Source organism: Motacilla alba, chromosome 11 (assembly GCF_015832195.1).
Source record: "Motacilla alba alba isolate MOTALB_02 chromosome 11, Motacilla_alba_V1.0_pri, whole genome shotgun sequence".
Taxonomy (NCBI): domain Eukaryota; kingdom Metazoa; phylum Chordata; class Aves; order Passeriformes; family Motacillidae; genus Motacilla; species Motacilla alba.
This window is the reverse complement of record NC_052026.1, coordinates 9,310,714-9,327,972: the sequence shown is the minus strand read 5'-3', so window position 1 is coordinate 9,327,972 and position 17,259 is coordinate 9,310,714. Positions and strand designations below refer to the sequence as shown.

The 17,259-nt window shown below is 39.4% G+C and overlaps 1 long non-coding RNA gene across 1 annotated transcript in view; it reads left to right on the top strand.

Annotated features, from left to right (window-relative positions):
* Positions 1–12,078, top strand: part of LOC119705611 — a 66,103-nt gene extending 54,025 nt beyond the window's left edge. Inside the window, exon 6 of the long non-coding RNA XR_005258271.1 lies at positions 12,006–12,078. This is a non-coding gene — a long non-coding RNA (uncharacterized LOC119705611). The remainder of the gene's footprint in view (positions 1–12,005) is intronic.
* Positions 12,079–17,259: the final 5,181 nt, after the last annotated feature.

Here is a 17,259-nt window from a genome sequence, read left to right as displayed (position 1 = left end):
TCCTGTTTCCTGGATATTATGCAGTTATCCAAGTTTCTCAAAATGGGAGTAGTAATACTACCCTACCAACTTGTGCCTGATGACTGCAATCATGAATGTTTCTGAGGAGAGACAGTTATTTGAATCAAATTGGTTGTCTTCTTTGTAACTTCAGCTTATCTTGTGAAAATACTGTCAGAATAATATATGCTTCCTTTATAACCGAGAAGTTCTACTCTTGATCGATAGGACTTACTTTTCATTTGTCATCTTAATGAATTATTAGTCTTCCAGGGTTTTTTAGTACATTTCAGACTCTTTTTATGCAGCAGACAGCTGTGACAAGCTGAGATGGAAAACTAGCCTAAGCTCTGGTGCTAAATAGGGGCTGGTACTCTTAGATCTCACTGGGTGCTCCTTATTTATATAACTAAGGTGGAAGTACTTGGACTAATGCCAGCTGCTGTAGGCAGAAGTGATGCTGGAGAGTGCCCTGGTGCTGGGGCTTGATACTGACACAGTGATTACACCTGGGAACTGGCTGTAGTGTGGCCCTGACTGGAGGGTCCAGGGCTGGGAAGTACCTCCTTTGCTAAAGGAAAGGTTCCAGCAGTGTGGCAAAGAACCTTAGGGACTGGTGTCCCCAGAAGTTTCAGGGATGGGGTTTCAAAGCCACAATATGTGACCTGTGTCCCTGCACATCAGGGCTGCTGCTGCAAACCAATGCCTGCAGCTCTGGAGCGCCACAGAAACTGTAGTTCATGAGGGCTGGGATTGGGCTTTCCGGGTTGGGCTGCTATTCCAACTGTGAGCAACAAGATGTATCATCAGAGAATCAGAAAATGCCGCTTTTTCTGTTCAGTTTTTCTGCCTTTGAGTGACAACATTAAGTGCTTTTGCATTGTTGCTTCAGGATTTTAGCAAGACTTTTTTTCCTTTGTGTTTTGTTTTGTTTTTTGGGGTTTTTTTGTGAGTTTACCTTTATTTTGGGTGCAAATGAGGAAAATGAAGTTTTCATGTTCAGTAAGTTGCTTTTGTTCCATAAACATTAACTATGCATGTTAAAGCTGTCCTAGGGCAACCCTGATGTGCACACAGTAGTGTTTTCATCTTTTCTATAAATATTTGTAGTTGACCATGCATTACAATAGAGCATTCCTCTCTTTTGACTTTGCCCTTTTATTTTTTTAGTTTGTTCAACTTATTTGCACAGAAGGGGCAAGAAGTTTTTATGGAAAAGATAAACTGCAGATGTAACTCTGTGTGTAGATACATGTATATGTAGTAAATCTGCTGAAAAGCTGTTTATAGATTTTGGTGAGAAGGCATTGTCTCCATTTTTATGAAGATTATGAAATCTTTGGGTTTTTGTTTATCTACGTACAAAGTTCTGTGGGAAAAAATGGTGAGGAAACATCAGAAGTAAAAAGTTAGCTTCAGTTCTACTGTTGCATTCTAAATGTCATATTCATCTTTTATTTCCTCAGTGAACGTTTCCTCCCATCTTTGTGTGCTACTGTATTTCAAAACTTTTTTGCAAATGAAGGGAAGTCTTATGATGTCATTCATGCTTGAAATACTTTGCTGCTCCTAATATTCCAAAATGCCAGGGTGTGTCTGAGTGCCCTAGACTTTTGGAATAGACAGAAAAATTCAGTGAACCACAGGAAATGATTGTCCAGTAATAGTGAAATAAAAACTTACACTGAGGATTATTATTTTCAAATTCCTTCTAGTATATTATTTTATACTATAATATCATTTCTGGTTTTGTTCAAGTGTTGGCTAAGCCAGCAGTCAGAGCACCCTAAACCGGGAAGTCCCAGATCTGGGCAGGCATTTTGGCACCGTGCTTTGGCTGGATCCTAAGTACAAGCCTCCAGTTTGTTTACTAGTAAAACAACAGAAGTTCTTCAGTGAAAACAAACCGAAATTGTAATTGCTTTTAATTAGTGGCTGGTCTACTTAAAAGCTTAAAATAATTTGATATTTGCATAGGTCCCTTGCCCAATCATAGCTTCATGAAAGGCTTTGCAAAATAACTCAAATTTGACACACAAAAAAGCATAAAATTTCCCTGGGTTGTACCCACTGTAAGGTTATGGCAATTTTGTATTTGGATTCAGATCTCTTATATTTTTAATCGAGCTAAGTTCCAGAGTGCTAATCTCTCTGTATTTTTAATAGCTACTATTGCATTTATTATGTGAAAAGTCTGTACATTTCAAACAATTGTTTTAGCCATAAGCATAGGAAAGCTTTAGTTATGTATGGAGAATGTACTGCTGTAGTATTCTTTTTTTTAAAGGAATAATTGAACATTACTGGTCTAGTATCACTGTCTTTTCATTTGTCTTTCATCACTGTGCCTTTCAATACCATTCATCTATGGACTAATGCAATGCCTGCCGAAGTCAATAGAAGTCATTCAGCTGACATCAATGAACAATGAATCAGGCCCTTTAAAAAGAAGGAGCTAGAGTTTACAAGGGTTAAACAGAGCAGTGAGGAAAAACACTCTGAGGCAGGAATTGTGACTTCTCCTGTGTCCACACAGCACCTGGCCCTTCCCTGACATTCAGAACAGTGACAAAATGACCAATTCTCAGTCTCCACTGGTAGCTCTGATAAGGGAAGGCAGTTTTACCAGTCAACATCTGAATTGTTTTTCTGTGCAAAGCTTTAGCAGGTATCAATAATTGTAATACACAGTAAAACCTGTTCAGATATGTGTCATTGATGCAGATGTTGAAAATCTTTTTGCGTAATTCCTTTTGCCCAGTCTTTCCAAAGAACTCACCTTGCTATCGGTCTTTCTTTGTTCTGATTAAGTTGTAATCACTCAAAAGCAGATTCAGAAGCTCCCCCTCCTTCCCTCCAAGAGACGGTGTTTGCTTTATACCCAAATGTGACATTGCACACTGGAGCAATCGAAAGAGGCTGCAATGATCAATTGAGGGCCCAATCAAAGCCTCACAGATAGGCAGCCATTCGTCGCTGTTTGATATAAAAGGTGTTTTATTTCTCATCACTTTTTTGTCACTGAAAGAATGCTTCCTACGCGCAGATTAATTAAAGTGTAAACATTAAATATTGATTGATGCATTATCAGCATGGAGCAGTTGCCTCCACTCAGATTGATTCCTGCAGTGATTTATTGTCATATTTGTGGAGTCATTTCACTCGATAACAAAGAGAAATAGCCTGCTCCCTCTACCTTTCAGGCTTGCTTTCTGGCACTTGCAGTGCTCCTCCTCATCCTCAGTGACTCCCTTTTTTTGTCTTCTAGAACTAACCCGGTGTCACCATAATTTCAGTAAAGAACCTTAGCTCTTTCTGTTTTGGCATTTGCATAGTAAATTATAGTTCAGTGGGAAGCTTGCAGCCCTGTGCTCTCAAATGGAACATCTCTGGTTAACACTTCCACCCTGTGCTCCACAGATGCTTTCCATGACCCTGCTCAGGCACAACTTTGCAAGGACGGTTTCAAATCATTCAAATTCACTCACTGACAACTTGACAGAAAGGTGAACTTTCAAGAGAGTAACATTGTTCAGGTCAGTGCTAGGCTAAATTATCCAATTAGTTACTCTGAGTAGGAGCGTGACCATACACTAGACTATCAATTTAAAGAATTTCAGGTTTTTACTCTCATTTTTGAAAAGAGGTCTCCATTCAAGTCTTATGGAGTATTTAAATAAAGCAAAGTTTTGTGGAATGTTATTAAGCATCTGGATTAGAATTTTTTTTTAAATAGTAATAATTTTCTGTAGTTTTTGGAAGTGGATTGAAATGAGATGGTATTCCAAACCCCTTCCTCTTTTCCCCAAATGTCTTTAATGTTCTTATTCTGTATTCATCTGTGTCAGGAATGGCTACTGCTCAGCACCACATGTTCTGATATCTGCTGCACACAGCCATCTGTGCCAAAAGAAGCCATAGCCCTGAAGTCAGGTATTTGTTCCAGACTGCTGCAGTCCCTCCTTCTCTGTGTTTTCACCAGGCTGATGGTCATCCAGCATGTTTGCAGCCAGAAGCTGCCTGTGCTGCCTGGAGCTACCTTCGGTGACCCAATCAGCTGCAAGAGAAAACCATTTGTGGAATTGCTTTGTTCTGCAGTAACAAAACTTAATCTCTTACATACATGGCTTTCATTTACCACACAGGGAATTAGAGTACTCAAAGTCTGCTGTAGTCAAATGTGTGAGCAAGACCACAAAAATATGTAATAGGCAACTGGTGATTTTGATTCAGTCAAGCAGCAAAACATTAACCTTTGTTCACAGTAGCAAGGAATGCTTAACTTGTGAATTTACTGCAGCAGACAATTTCACTCCTATACCTGCAGGAGGTCATAGGAGTGCTTTCCTATATAAGGAGATGCTCTGCCAAACTGGCTCTCTAAGAATGGTGTGCTATGATTTCTCTAAGGGGCTGTTGCAAACATTGTGTGAGACTTCATTAAGATAGGTATGCACTTGTACTGCTGCCATTCCTGCCCATCCCTGTCACTCCCAAGCACTTGCCCAACAACACTTTATTTAGGATGCTTTGATATTTTGCAGATGTAACCAAGCCTGGGAGAAAATGCTGCTGTTCTAGGTACTTCCTCCCTATGCTTTTCCTACCAGATGCTCTTCCTGTCCTCCTGCTCTGTCATTTTCCATTACAAACCAAAATTCTTGTCCTTTGCATCAGCTTGCTGAAAACTGGGCAGTCACACCAGGATTTGACACTCCTGAAATTAAAAAGCAAACAGACCAACCTTAAGGTGTTGTAACATTGTCATCATCTGGGTCCCTTCAAAACAGTGCTCTTGCAAATCACATTTCCCCTGGTCTTCGTTTCCTGTTGCCCTTCCTACCCTCTGAAGGCCAGCACTGTCACTTTGAGTTAGATTGTCACCCTGATTGAAGTTGTCAGCTCTGCCAGGGAAGGATCTTGCCTTCCTGTGTCCCTACCCAACTGTGCAAGCCAGCAAGGCTGCAAATGCAGGGCCACAAGACTCCTGCTTGCAAAACTGCTCTAAAAAAATCTGCCATAATTTTGGTAGATTACATGTACACTTTTACAAAGCTTTTCAAAGGTCCTGGTGCACTTTGTGCTGAAAATGTTCTTAAAGGTCTCTATTTTCAGATGAAAGCTTACATCAGCTATGAAAAGAAACTTCAATATTTTCATATGAAAGGTAATTCTAACAAATAATATTCAGTTGGGATTGCATTATCATTGTTTAGATAGGGTCACACAAACACGAATGAAGAGATTTCTCAGTTGCAAAGGATCTGTTTTGAGGATCAAGTATGGACCTGAGAAACATGCAAAGAACTGTTCCCTCTGGGGACATCAGAGCACCTTTGAAACAGCTGGAAATGTTCTGTTGGCTCCAGTGGGCCCAGGCTGTCCTGGATGGCTTTCAGAGGTGCTTACACTTGACTTGGACTTGCTTACACTCAATTTAACTTGCATGCAGCCAGGAATGGTTCCCAGAAGGAAGCAGCCCCAAGGAAGACACCAGCTTAGGAAGAGCTCAGGGTGTGACTCTGATGTGGTTTGTCCTGGTGTAAGTCACCCCAAAGGTATTGGTGGCTGCAGGCACCTTCTCAGCCGTGGGTGGGGACCTTTGCTGGTTTTCAGCACCGGTATCAGTGGGGCACACTGGGGTTATCTGGGCAGGCTGCTGCTGGGAAGAAGCAGCCCAAACCAGTGCACAGCCAGTCTGTGTTTCTCTCAGCCCCATAAAAGCTGCTGTGGTGGGCAACTACAGAGAGTGAACAGATATTAGGAATATTTGGGGAAACCATGGAAGAGAGAATAGAAAAGGGTTCTTTTTCAAAGCTACTAGAATAACTTTGTGAAAGCAGTGTATGATTTAATACTTCTCAAATATCATCCTCCCTGGCTGGATTCTGAAAGGAACAAGGTATTTGTGAAGTGAGCTTTTCCCCCAGTGCACCTCAGTTTTATAGAGCTGGTGTATAAAAGCCATACAGTAGTTAATAATGAAAATTTTAAATAATTTAATTTGTTTTGCTGTTTTAAATAAGATGAAAACTTGCTTTTTTCTTTTTATGCTTTTCCCAGGATCATTCCTTTCCCAGGTTGGAAAGATACATGTCTTAGAGTACTTCTCTTGAATTCTGATTAGCATTTCCTTTCACCATGGACAATTAAATCTGACATGAAGGGATACAAAAAGATGTTTGTTGAGAATTTAGAAAGCTCAGTACTGACCTAGATGCTGGAATTTTTGTTATGTTCATATAAACAGGGATTGTAAACCTGTCCTAAGGATTCAAACTCAAAAGAAGCTCCAACTGCAAAATAAAATAAAATAAATTTTAAAAAATTTTTAAAAATAAAAAAACAAAGTTGTGATGATAAATAAAAGCTGTAGAAGGCAGCAGCCCTGCCCATTTTACTGAAGAGACTGTCTGCTCTACAGTAGAGGTTGGATATTAATTCAAACCAGTCTGCTAATTTTCCATATGAAGTTACAATCATATGACCATTTTGACCAAATAGACTCTACTATGAATTTAGATTAGCACATTGATGCAAATTACCCAACTGTTTTCTTGTATCTCTATAAGATCTGCCAGATGAATACTGTTGCCCTAAATTGTGATATTTACCCTACAAAAATGAGTTTACTATTTTTGAAGCAACAATAACAGGTTGCATGAGAATGGTGTGTTATTTCCTGAAATTGTATGTAATTTATTTTTAAGAGTTTGAAACAGAGTTTTGAAGTTAAATGTGTCTCATCTTTGTAGCTGCTCAAATCACGTTATTTTACATTTCCTGAAATACCTTTGAAGTTAAATGCAAATAAGGGGAAAATAAATTACAACTTGTGGAGTGACCACTGTCTGATTATATGCAGCATAATTAACTCCATCCTTCACATAATGTTTGTCTTAATACTTATCCCATGTACTTCAGAATCATTGAAATGATTGGTGATTCTTTGCTTGGGGAAAACAGTTAGGTTTATTCATAAGGTGGACCTTTTTATTCACTATCAGGTCATGAAGATTTAGCATTTTAAAAACACTGATTCAAAATTTATTTAATGTTAATAATAAGCAGCTACAATTCAAATAGTCAAACTGCTCATAATAGTCTTTTCTGTTCATCTCTAATCCTTATTTACCTACAGTAATTTTTCTTTGGAAAAAATTGATGGGATTTAGTATTTTAATTTGAATATTATTATATTTAGGACCATGAAATAGATTAATAAGGCACATTTACCCTTTCTTTGCCTGTTCTGTAGTCTACAAACAGAAATGGTGTTTCAAATTAACAGACTTCTATTAGAAGAAACCATTTTAGTCCAAAAAGAAGCTTTTTCATTCTTAGACTATTACTTGTATTATGACAGAAATTAACATTTTTGTGACCTGCAATTAACTGTTTCTCTTCATGCTATAAATATGATTTGGCAGCTACAGCTGGAGTTAACTGTATCTTGAGGTTTAAGTCTTTTATTTATAGCTTTTTGTATTTGCTAATGGCGCTGTGGAGTTCAGGGATGCAGACGATAAAGAGTACAAATAAAATCTGTGCCTCATATCTGCAGCCTTGTTCCGTTTCTTTCCTCCAGTGGCATCAAGAGTTTCCTCAAATTTTTCTGTGCTGGGAAATCTCCGGGGTTGGTGTGTGAGTCTTTGACGCTGTTAACAATTTCAATCTGCACCATTAAAGCTGCATTTTCTAACCGTCCCCTGGTAATTGTTGCAAGGACTTAGACAAGGAAGACTATCCAAAGGCATCAGTAAGGTCAAACCGTGGTGGAAAGAGCTCTGATTTTATCCTGGAGATTGATGCTTGTATCACCTTTTTTTTCGATTCAGCAGCTGGCGTTATAAAATGTACTTGCAATCACTGATAACGTGTTAGATCAGACAACAAGTGGAGTAACAGAGTATTTTATACACTCTGGGTAGTTTTACCTAATGCAACAATAAATCAGTGAAGGCAGAGGTCTTTTGTAAATTTTAATGAAAATTCAACTGCTGAAAATATGGTTACTTCTGGCTGATTCTAGAAATATGAATTTGCTTCTATTCTTTAAAGCTGTAAAAATTGTTTTAACTACAAACTTTCTGGTAGGGCAGTAAAGAAGAAAGCAATAAAGAGACAGCACATCCAATATATTGTAATGAGTTTGTTGTTGGCTGTAAGCAAACTGAGGGGAGGGGACCAGACAGTAAAATGTACTTTGAGTTAGCTGTAAAGAATTCCCTTTCTGAGCGCCATCTAAAAAAAAAAATCTCTGTACATGAATGAGACTAAAGTTGGTTGAATGGGCCCATTGTGCCATTTAATTTCATAGAAATTAAATCATGATAAAATTTTAAAATATTTGCCAGCTAATCAATAAGCCATATTTTTATGCCAGTCCAGAATGGTATATACTATAAATAGCTAAAATGTATTTCCTGTTTTGTTTTTTTCTGTTACATAAACTGCGTGTTAGGAGCTAATTTCTGATCTCTACTTGAATACTTGAATAACTTTTAATTTACTCTCTAGATTTCAGATCCCACCATGTGAACTCTTATTAAAATAATAATAATGGCAGCAAGAGCTGCAGCCAAGAGATTAATATTTAGACAGTGAATAGGAGCTTTCAGAAAGCCTGTAGTAGTTTTGAAAAACATTCTATCCAGAGTGACAGAAATTAAAATTATTTGGAAGTTACCAGCCAGGGAGTGATGCTGTGTATCCTTTAGAAACTTCTTGGGCTTCCACAGACTGCTTGGGAAAGTCAGCATCAGTTCTGGGAAAGTGCATTCCCTCATGCATTGTGATGTATTTCTGCAAACTTACTATCAAGCAGAACAAGTTTCCAGTGGTTCTGCATCTGCTCCTGCTCAGCCAAGGTGCCTCTGGGAATATATTTCCCCTTGCAGCAGCAGGTGGCGTTGAACAGCTCACGCTATTCTCGCTCTCATAATCATTTTGTCTCACATGTAGTAAAAACTTCTCTCCCAAAAGAGAGAATCTGCAAGAGAAATTCAACAAGTTTTTACAGATGCAGCAGATTTCCTACACAACTAAAGTAGGGGTAAGCTCTTCCAATTTCAATCACACTGAGAAATAAGACTGTAAATAATGTATTTAAGCGACAGCAAAAATAGGTGTGGTAGAGTAATATCTTAATTGTATTTTATTTCCCTACCCACAAAAATCTCTTGAAACGCCACAGAGTTCATAAAGAGTTGTGATAAGGTCAAGTTCTCCTGTGCCAGGTCATTCACTCTCCAGCAGATACACAAACCTGAGCCAGTCTGAGGCATCCTTTCCACACTCGACCTCCACAGGCAAAGGAATGGTGCCCCTCCCAAATACATTGTCAGTGTGTGTTCACAGAACACAGGGCAGTGCTGCAGATTTACCCCACAGTAAGTGGGAACAGAATGAGAATTACCATCTTCTGAAGTGTTCTGAAACTGCTTCCAAAAATCTAGGGGCATTGCAGAATAAGTTCAAAACACCTCCAAATGATTTCCTAGGTTTATTTTTAAAATATGACATGTACATAAAACAAAAAAAAAAAGTAATTTTTTTACCTGCACACAGGTAACATTTAAGAACAGAAGTTTTTTACAAGCAAATAACTATACATCAGTTTATATAGTTAGTCTCTGCACTAATTATGAGTATTTAAGAAATCCATCCATCTTTCTTTCATCAACAGTCAGAGTTTTCCATTTGCATATCTAATAATTTATGGCATGTCCTGACCCCGAGCTGTAATTGAACCAATAGATCTTCAGCCTAGATTTACTCATCTGGCTGCCACAGTAATGTAACTCTGCAGGAGTTTTGGATTACTCCAAATGCCATCTCCTCTTCTGAGAGGTTGACAGTCACAGGCAAAATTTGACCTCCCAAATGTCAAGGCAAAAACTCCGTTGCCTAATTTAGACTAACTAACTCTCCTTTTGGAATACTTCAGATAAAAACAAGAGGGCACAATGATTACTCCCAAAATTACCCCAGGAAGATGGTCTTTAATGTAAGACTCGGTAATGATAAATGAATTCTTCTTGGAGTTTAAAACCATGTAAGAGGGGGAAATGTATGTACCAGAACTTGTAATAAGTAATGTAAAAATTAAGAGGGGGAGGGAGGGAGGAGAGACAAACTGTTATATTAGAGAGGAATCTCATGAGCAGAGCCAGACTGATGAGACTTGAGCTGAGAGATTTGGAAGGGGGAGATGGGGTGCTTTTCTGCCTCAAGCAAGCCATGGCACAGGGCAAAACCACCCAGCCAAGAGCCTGTGTTTCATCTTCTCAAAATGTGGTTTAGAAGCCAATTTCAAGGCACCATTATATGCCTCAGTAAAGTGTTCTCAAAAGCTTTGAACGAGAAAAATGCCAGCAAACACACAGCTCTGCACTGCTGCAGTGTCTTTGCTGAATACTAACTATAGAGAAAATGCAGCCAGGGAAGTTGTGGGTTTACAGCAGGTATAACTTGGGAAACTCCCTCTGCCATTCAGACACTTGTGGCTGCGTGGGGCAGGTGCAGAGACTGCTCACACTGCTGCTGCTTCCAAGCCATGGATCAGATATTATGAAAAGGCTTTGGGTTTGAAATTTTGTAACCCTCATCTGTTGGCTATTTTGTTTTTCTGGAAAGGAGTTCCATTGAATAAGCCCTGGCAGACACACAGAGCTGTGCTGTTGCTACTGACACGAGTCCCAAAACAACACATACAGGCTGTGAGAAAATGCTACTGTCTCACAACTGTGGAGCTAAAAAAAAAAAGAGCAGCAAAGGTACAAATAAGGAAAATCTGACCCAGTCCCCAGTTAATGACATAAACAGTATTTATCTATTGATGATTAAGTGCTGCCCTTGTTCCTTGGTAGCAAAGTTCAATGATGATAGACGTCTTGGAAAACAGGTAGATGGACAGAAAGATAGATATCCTCAGCTACTTCAGCCATCCATAACATGCCATGTGCTGCCATCACTGCTTTAGCCTGACCAATTGCCTCAGTAACATGTTCCATCTTGTCTGATCAATATTAGCACTTCAGTAACCCTGCAGAGCTGCAGCTATCTGCTAGCACAAGAATACCCTCATCTTGCCTTCTTGTATAGAAAGAGTCATATGGAAGAAGAAAAACCATTGGCTATTTAAACACTTTAATTGCTCTCATCAACTTGGATTTTTTGCCCTGATACCTTTTGTACCTGTTCTACAAATATTTTAGAGAAAAAAATAAAAAGACACAAACTGAAGTATTGAAGCATCAGAAAATGAATGAACACTGAAAGAGTTTAACAAGAAATCTGAGTTTGGTGCCCAGCCTCCTGTCCCAGCAATTACTGTGTGCCTCAGTTCTTTAGAATTAAAATGGGATTAATGACACCATTAAATCACCTGTTGTAAGGCTAAGGATGTTCATGTGATTAGCAGACCTACATGAGAATAAGACCCAGAGGCAGATGCTGTTTCCTCCTGAGATTAGGAGCTGACTGAGATACTGAAGGAGACATGGTCCAGAGCTGAAGGATCAAAAAGTCCATGTGCTATATGGGAATAACAGCACTGGAAGGAAAAAAATTCTGGTTTTTACCTCACAAAATCTTTCATTAACTGGCAAACAAGGACAGAGTAGAATAAAATGTTATTCTCCCTGCTGCTGTAGGAGTGAATGTTCCTGGTAAGAGTCTGGAAAAATAGCAAATACCAGTGAGAGTCAGAAACTGGGGCCTCTCTTTGGCACCCTGAGGACATACAGAATGATGGGAAGTTTTCTGGGTTGTCTCTGTCATCCTTGAAAGTCCTCCTTACCTCACTGCACAGGGCAACAGGAGCTAAATCCTGTTTTGGTAAAGTGAAACAAACCTCTGTTGAAATTATCTGCAAAAGTATAAGGAGAGACAAAATATCCCTTCCCTATAACTTGTTGATCTCCCACATTTATGGTTTCTCTATTGGCCAGCCACCATTTCTGTTCTCTCTTTTTTTTTTTTTTTTTTCCTTTTCCTCTCAGGTTCCTTCAGCCATGCTTCTTTTCCAGATGGAAGATGAAAGAAAGGTACAGATAGAGAATCAGCCACCTAAGCATCACAAGGCTAAATATTTGTTCACTTGCTTAAGATGCAGTAAGTCCTGGAGTGCTCTCTGTTTACCCAAGAGGATTTCAGCATAGAGGCTTGCTCCAGAAAGCTATTTGTTTAGAAAGGAGAAAAATCCTGCAGATCAGTGTAATCTCTGTTACTCTAGGAATTATTGAGAGTAATGTGGTGAGGGTGGGTGGGGCTTTTCTCCTTAGTAAAGCAGCAGCTCATGGGAAAGACTAAGTGCTATAAAGTCTGCATCCTAAAAGAGTCAGAACCTCAACATCAAATGTCAGAAATTCTGAATGTTGAGGCTTTTCAACTGATATTTTAGGTTGTTGCTGAGAAAAATTTTCATTAAGTCAAAAGAATGGGTTTGATCCTTCAGGTTTTTCCCTTATAAACTTCCAGATTAGGACAGCAGCTACAAGAGAGGATCAAAATGATTGGGGAGTAAAGACAAAGGTGCTGAGAACTTCATTGCTCATGAACAACTCTGAATTTTGTTCTACAGGGAGAGGATATTGAAGAGTTTTCACCCCCAGCTCAGGTTTTGTCATGTTGAGGACAGCACAGTATAACAGGTTAAGTTACTGCAAGAGGTGGTACAAGAAAACTTGCCTTTAGAAGGAGGATAAAATATAAGAAAGCTCAAGCAACTAATAGGTTTGTTTCCTATTGAAAGTTAGTTTTCCTTTTTTCATCCCATTTTTCAGGTTAAAGTCAGTGAGCAAAAGCCATGTGCATGTGGTGGACGGTTGTTCTGCAAAGATGACTGGCAGAAGAAAGGCAAAAAATACAACTACAGCAGCATGGCACAGCAGAAACCAGCTCATTGGAGATGGTAGATGGACAGAACAGTAGTAGTTATGCTAAACTTTATATTTTTGCCATTATTTTGTTCATTAAATATTTAAAAAATCATTTGGGTGATTGTACCAGTGAGACTGTGATTCGCTGTAAGATTTAAAGTATACCTTTGGATAATTTCAAATTGTTTTCTGTCTTTGGTTGACTGAATTTGCCACACTGAAACTGAATCAAACTATTGATTTATCAAAAGTGTTTTATTCCTCATTCTAGATCTGTGAAGATCTAAGTTATAAAGCAAGAAAGCAGTAGAAAGTTGCACCTGTACATATTTTAGAGAAAACTGCTGTTCTGTGGAACTTTATGCTGTTTTTCTCTGGTCCTATTGAGTGCTTTACAGAAGCTCATTTGGGAAATGTATTCTTTGATTTTGGTAATCAATTGATCAACATTTGAAGCTTTGCTCAGACACACAGCTATTGTGAAGAGCAGTTCTTTTGAATATCCATTTGATTGTGTTTGTGATGCTTGCTTTATTCAACTCTGCTCCAGGCAAATTAAAATGTACTGCTATATAATAAGTATGGGAAGGTTAGCATTCACAATTTAGGGATAAAACATTTTGACAGTTCTATTCTACATTTGCATTTAAAAATCGTAATGCATTTGATTAGAGCCTATGTTTATTGTAGGATCTCTTGTAGGCATTGCTGCTGTGAGATTGTTACCTTTCAGGATTTGTTCTGGACTCTGTGTCTGTGGGGGAGCACAAAAGCCTGCTGCTTCCACAGGCATGTTATTTTCTGGTCCATGGTATGTCTCATTTTCTTTAATTTCTGATGGGGTTCCGCCTGCACTGCTGCTGCTGAGTCATCTGTGTTGGTGTCTGAGATATTTTTGGTGTGCAGAGTTAGGCAGGTACCTGTGCATTGTTCTGCCTTATATGCTTGCCATGCTTGTCCACTGGTGCCCAAACTCTCAGGTTTTTGGGCACTGTAGAATCCCCATGGGGATATAGGCAGGCATTGTCTGGGCAGGAACAAGAGATCCTGCCACCACAACCATTATCCTTGCTGGTGAACAGGTGATGCTCAAGCACAGCATGTGCACAGACAATGGGCAGCATTCTGAGCTCAGGAAAATGATAACTGACACAGGCTGATGTCTGAAGGATGGGTCACTAAAACTATCAGGATTCATTGTTCCCCTTTTATTTTATCTGTCATCTTTCTGCATTAGGAATGTTCAGGGGGATTCAAGTAACCTGATATAACATCTGCAACATTGCTATCACCAAGAAAACATTCATTCGGGTAAAAAGGCTGTCTCAAGATACACTGTCTCAAGAGACCATGTGTAAATTAGACCAAGTGATAAAAACCCCCAAAAAATGAACAAACACGCTGGCTAGATAGTTCAGACTTTTCAGAAGAGCAGAAATAAAGGAAAAAAAATTGTAGTATTTACAGGAAAATGTATTTGAGCTGAAGTGAGGTCTTCTCCCTGGTCTTTTAGCCAATCTCTAGAGAGTTTGTGTAATTATCAGATTTCCCTTGGGAAGGATATGGACTTAGGTGATACCAGAAATTTTGTACAGTGAATTCTCCAGGAGCCCCTTTCTACATTTTGCCCCACTACTCTGCCTCCAAAGCCTTGAAAACTCATACACCCTCAAACAGCTGTGAATTGTCATTTTCCATACCTTCCTTCACACTTGGGAGCTGTTTCTTCTGACTCAGCAGTAAATAGCAGAGAAGGGATGGACTCTGGAAATTCAGAGATATTATGTGCACAACGTCCTTTTCTGATTGTAAAGAGGACCACTGGTAAATCCTTTCTGTGCACCCAGACTGGGTCTTGCACTGAAAATCATCAAAATCTGAATTATACAGAGGCTATGCAGCACTATGGGTAAGTACTTTCGCCTTTCATGTCTTATTATGTTGTTAATTAGTTAATGTTTGTAAAGCACTTTGAAGATGAAAAGCCCTATATAAGTTCTAAGTGTTATTATCTCTAGAGACCTAGGTTCAATTCAAAGGTGCTTAATTACATATGCCATAAATTAGACTTAATGAGTTGTAGAATCATACATTTTATGCAATGCTTGCAGATTTCTCAGCCAGAGCTGGGTCTTATGGTCTGCTGCAGTAGTTCTTTAGATATTCAGAGTTAAGAAAATTACACAAAAATAGACCAGATCATTTCTAATAATGATTTGATTGCATTTCAGTACTATCTGGGACTTGGTGGAGCAAGCCACTGGGAGCTTTGCTCAGCTGCATCTAGGGAATTTCCAGTAACCAAATTGCTGAAGGTAACGGTTTTCTTTATTTTAATTATAATATAGACATAATTCTAATTCATGCTTCTGTATTTTGGCTAAGCAGAAGGGTGCTGAGAGGCATTGGTATGACTGCTGTCCTTCCAGTAAGACCCTGAAATGTCCCATTAGAGGACCACTTCATGTTGGGTTACATTCACAAGCATAAAAAAAGAATTTCCCATCTCTAGAGATACCACTCTGTGATTTACAAGCCATTACGAGAGGGTAGCCTGCAAAAAGGGGAAGCCACAGTTATAGGAAAATGTGGTTTCATTGGCTTTGCAGAGCTGAGAGTTTCCATGTTTTGTAACTTACATATTTTGTGGCCAGAAAGCTGCAGACTTTGCCCTGCTGCAGCCCCAGCAGCAGGGCAGATGTCCAGGGTGAGCAGGCGGCTTCTCCTGGCTCTTGCCCAGCCAGCAGAGCTCAGACACACAAAACCAGCAGCATCACCCACCTGACCTACAGGGGCTCTCATGTGTTCCTGCAGCACAATACATCCATTTTACCTTGGGCCTTCCGCAGGCATACAGAGGGAGGCAGGATTTATGCTGCATATAAATATGTTAGGAGTGATTGTGTTCGTCAGTGCAACCCAAGTAGATTGGAAAAACTAATTATTAGAATTTACTATGAGTGTCGCTAACAGACTTACTTGAAAGTATTCATCCCGAAGTGAAAGTCATTTGATTTGGTTAATGTTTATTGCAAGCATATGCAGACTGTCTTCCAGGGAAAAATGTATTTTTGAGTGCTCCAGACAAGTGAAACTGGTGAGCCCGCAGTCCCGAGAAAGCATCTGTAACCGCAGCCAAAAGGGGAACAATGTTTCTGACATTCTTTCAAGACATGTGTTTGAAGCATGGGTTCCCATCACTTTCAGAGCCACTTGCAGGCCTTTTTCTTTATATAGATTTAGACAAGTCAACATGAGCTTTGATTCAGTGTGATAAATGCCTCTGTGATTTCTTCCTCATCCATTCTCTACTGTTATTTTAATGTTTATTTAGAACAGAAGTGTGTTCCTTAAAAGGGCCAGAGCACAGCTCCTGACAGTGTTTATCACTTCCTTTTCCATATTCCCAAGAAATGGATCTATCTTACACCATAATTACTGGGGTGCATCTCTTTCAAAAACAAGACATGATTTTGATGAATACTTTTCATATAATCTAATAAATAAGAACTTCACATGAATGCTGATTTGAGCTCCAGGCTGTGGTTAAATGTTTTAATAGTACAGCAAACTTATCAACAAACCTTCCCTTCCCCCTTCCCTTTTTACAATGAAGAGATTTTTATCCGACTGGCTTGTGACTTGGGGATTTTTACAAGCAGGTTTAGGAACTTGTCAAATATTTGACAATTTCAGTCTGAAAACAAAACAGAAAAATCCCACAACTTAAAAGCCCAATATTTTATACAGTATGTATTAACTGGGTAAATTTTTTGACTTGCTGAAATACCTACAGGACTCTATTCTCTGACCTAACTATCAGTACTTAACTAGGAGTTACCAGTCTGATGCCTTTTTTAATACTCCAAGACACCATTTATACTGATATAACTCACTGAGCTACCAAGTCAGTGGAGCTGCACGACACTTTTTGTTTCCAAATTCCTCTAGCCTTTTGTCAAAAGGTGATAAGAGTTTTCATATTGGTTTTATTTAATCCTTGGCTTTCCCAGCCTGTCTCCTTTCCTCCTCTGTTTCCAAGATGTCAGTGACTGACATACTCTGGCAGTGATATCACTGTTGCTCAGACACGAGTGAAGAATCTCCCTGAGCAAGTGGGGCAGTTGTGAGCTTGAGCAGCTGCACTGAAGTGCCTGTTGCAGAGACATCAGGCAGCAGGGACAGCTGTACAGCAGAGAGCACCTTGATACAGCCAGGCCTTCAAGGCTAGCCCAAGCACCAATGGCTGGGGAGGCTGCTCCCCCAGAAAATCTTCATGGGCTCAAGAAGGAGTAAATGTGCATGGAGAAACAACTTGGTGAGTTAACGTCCAGTACAGAACTCTGGTCACTTGGTGGTTGTGTCTGGTTGGGAG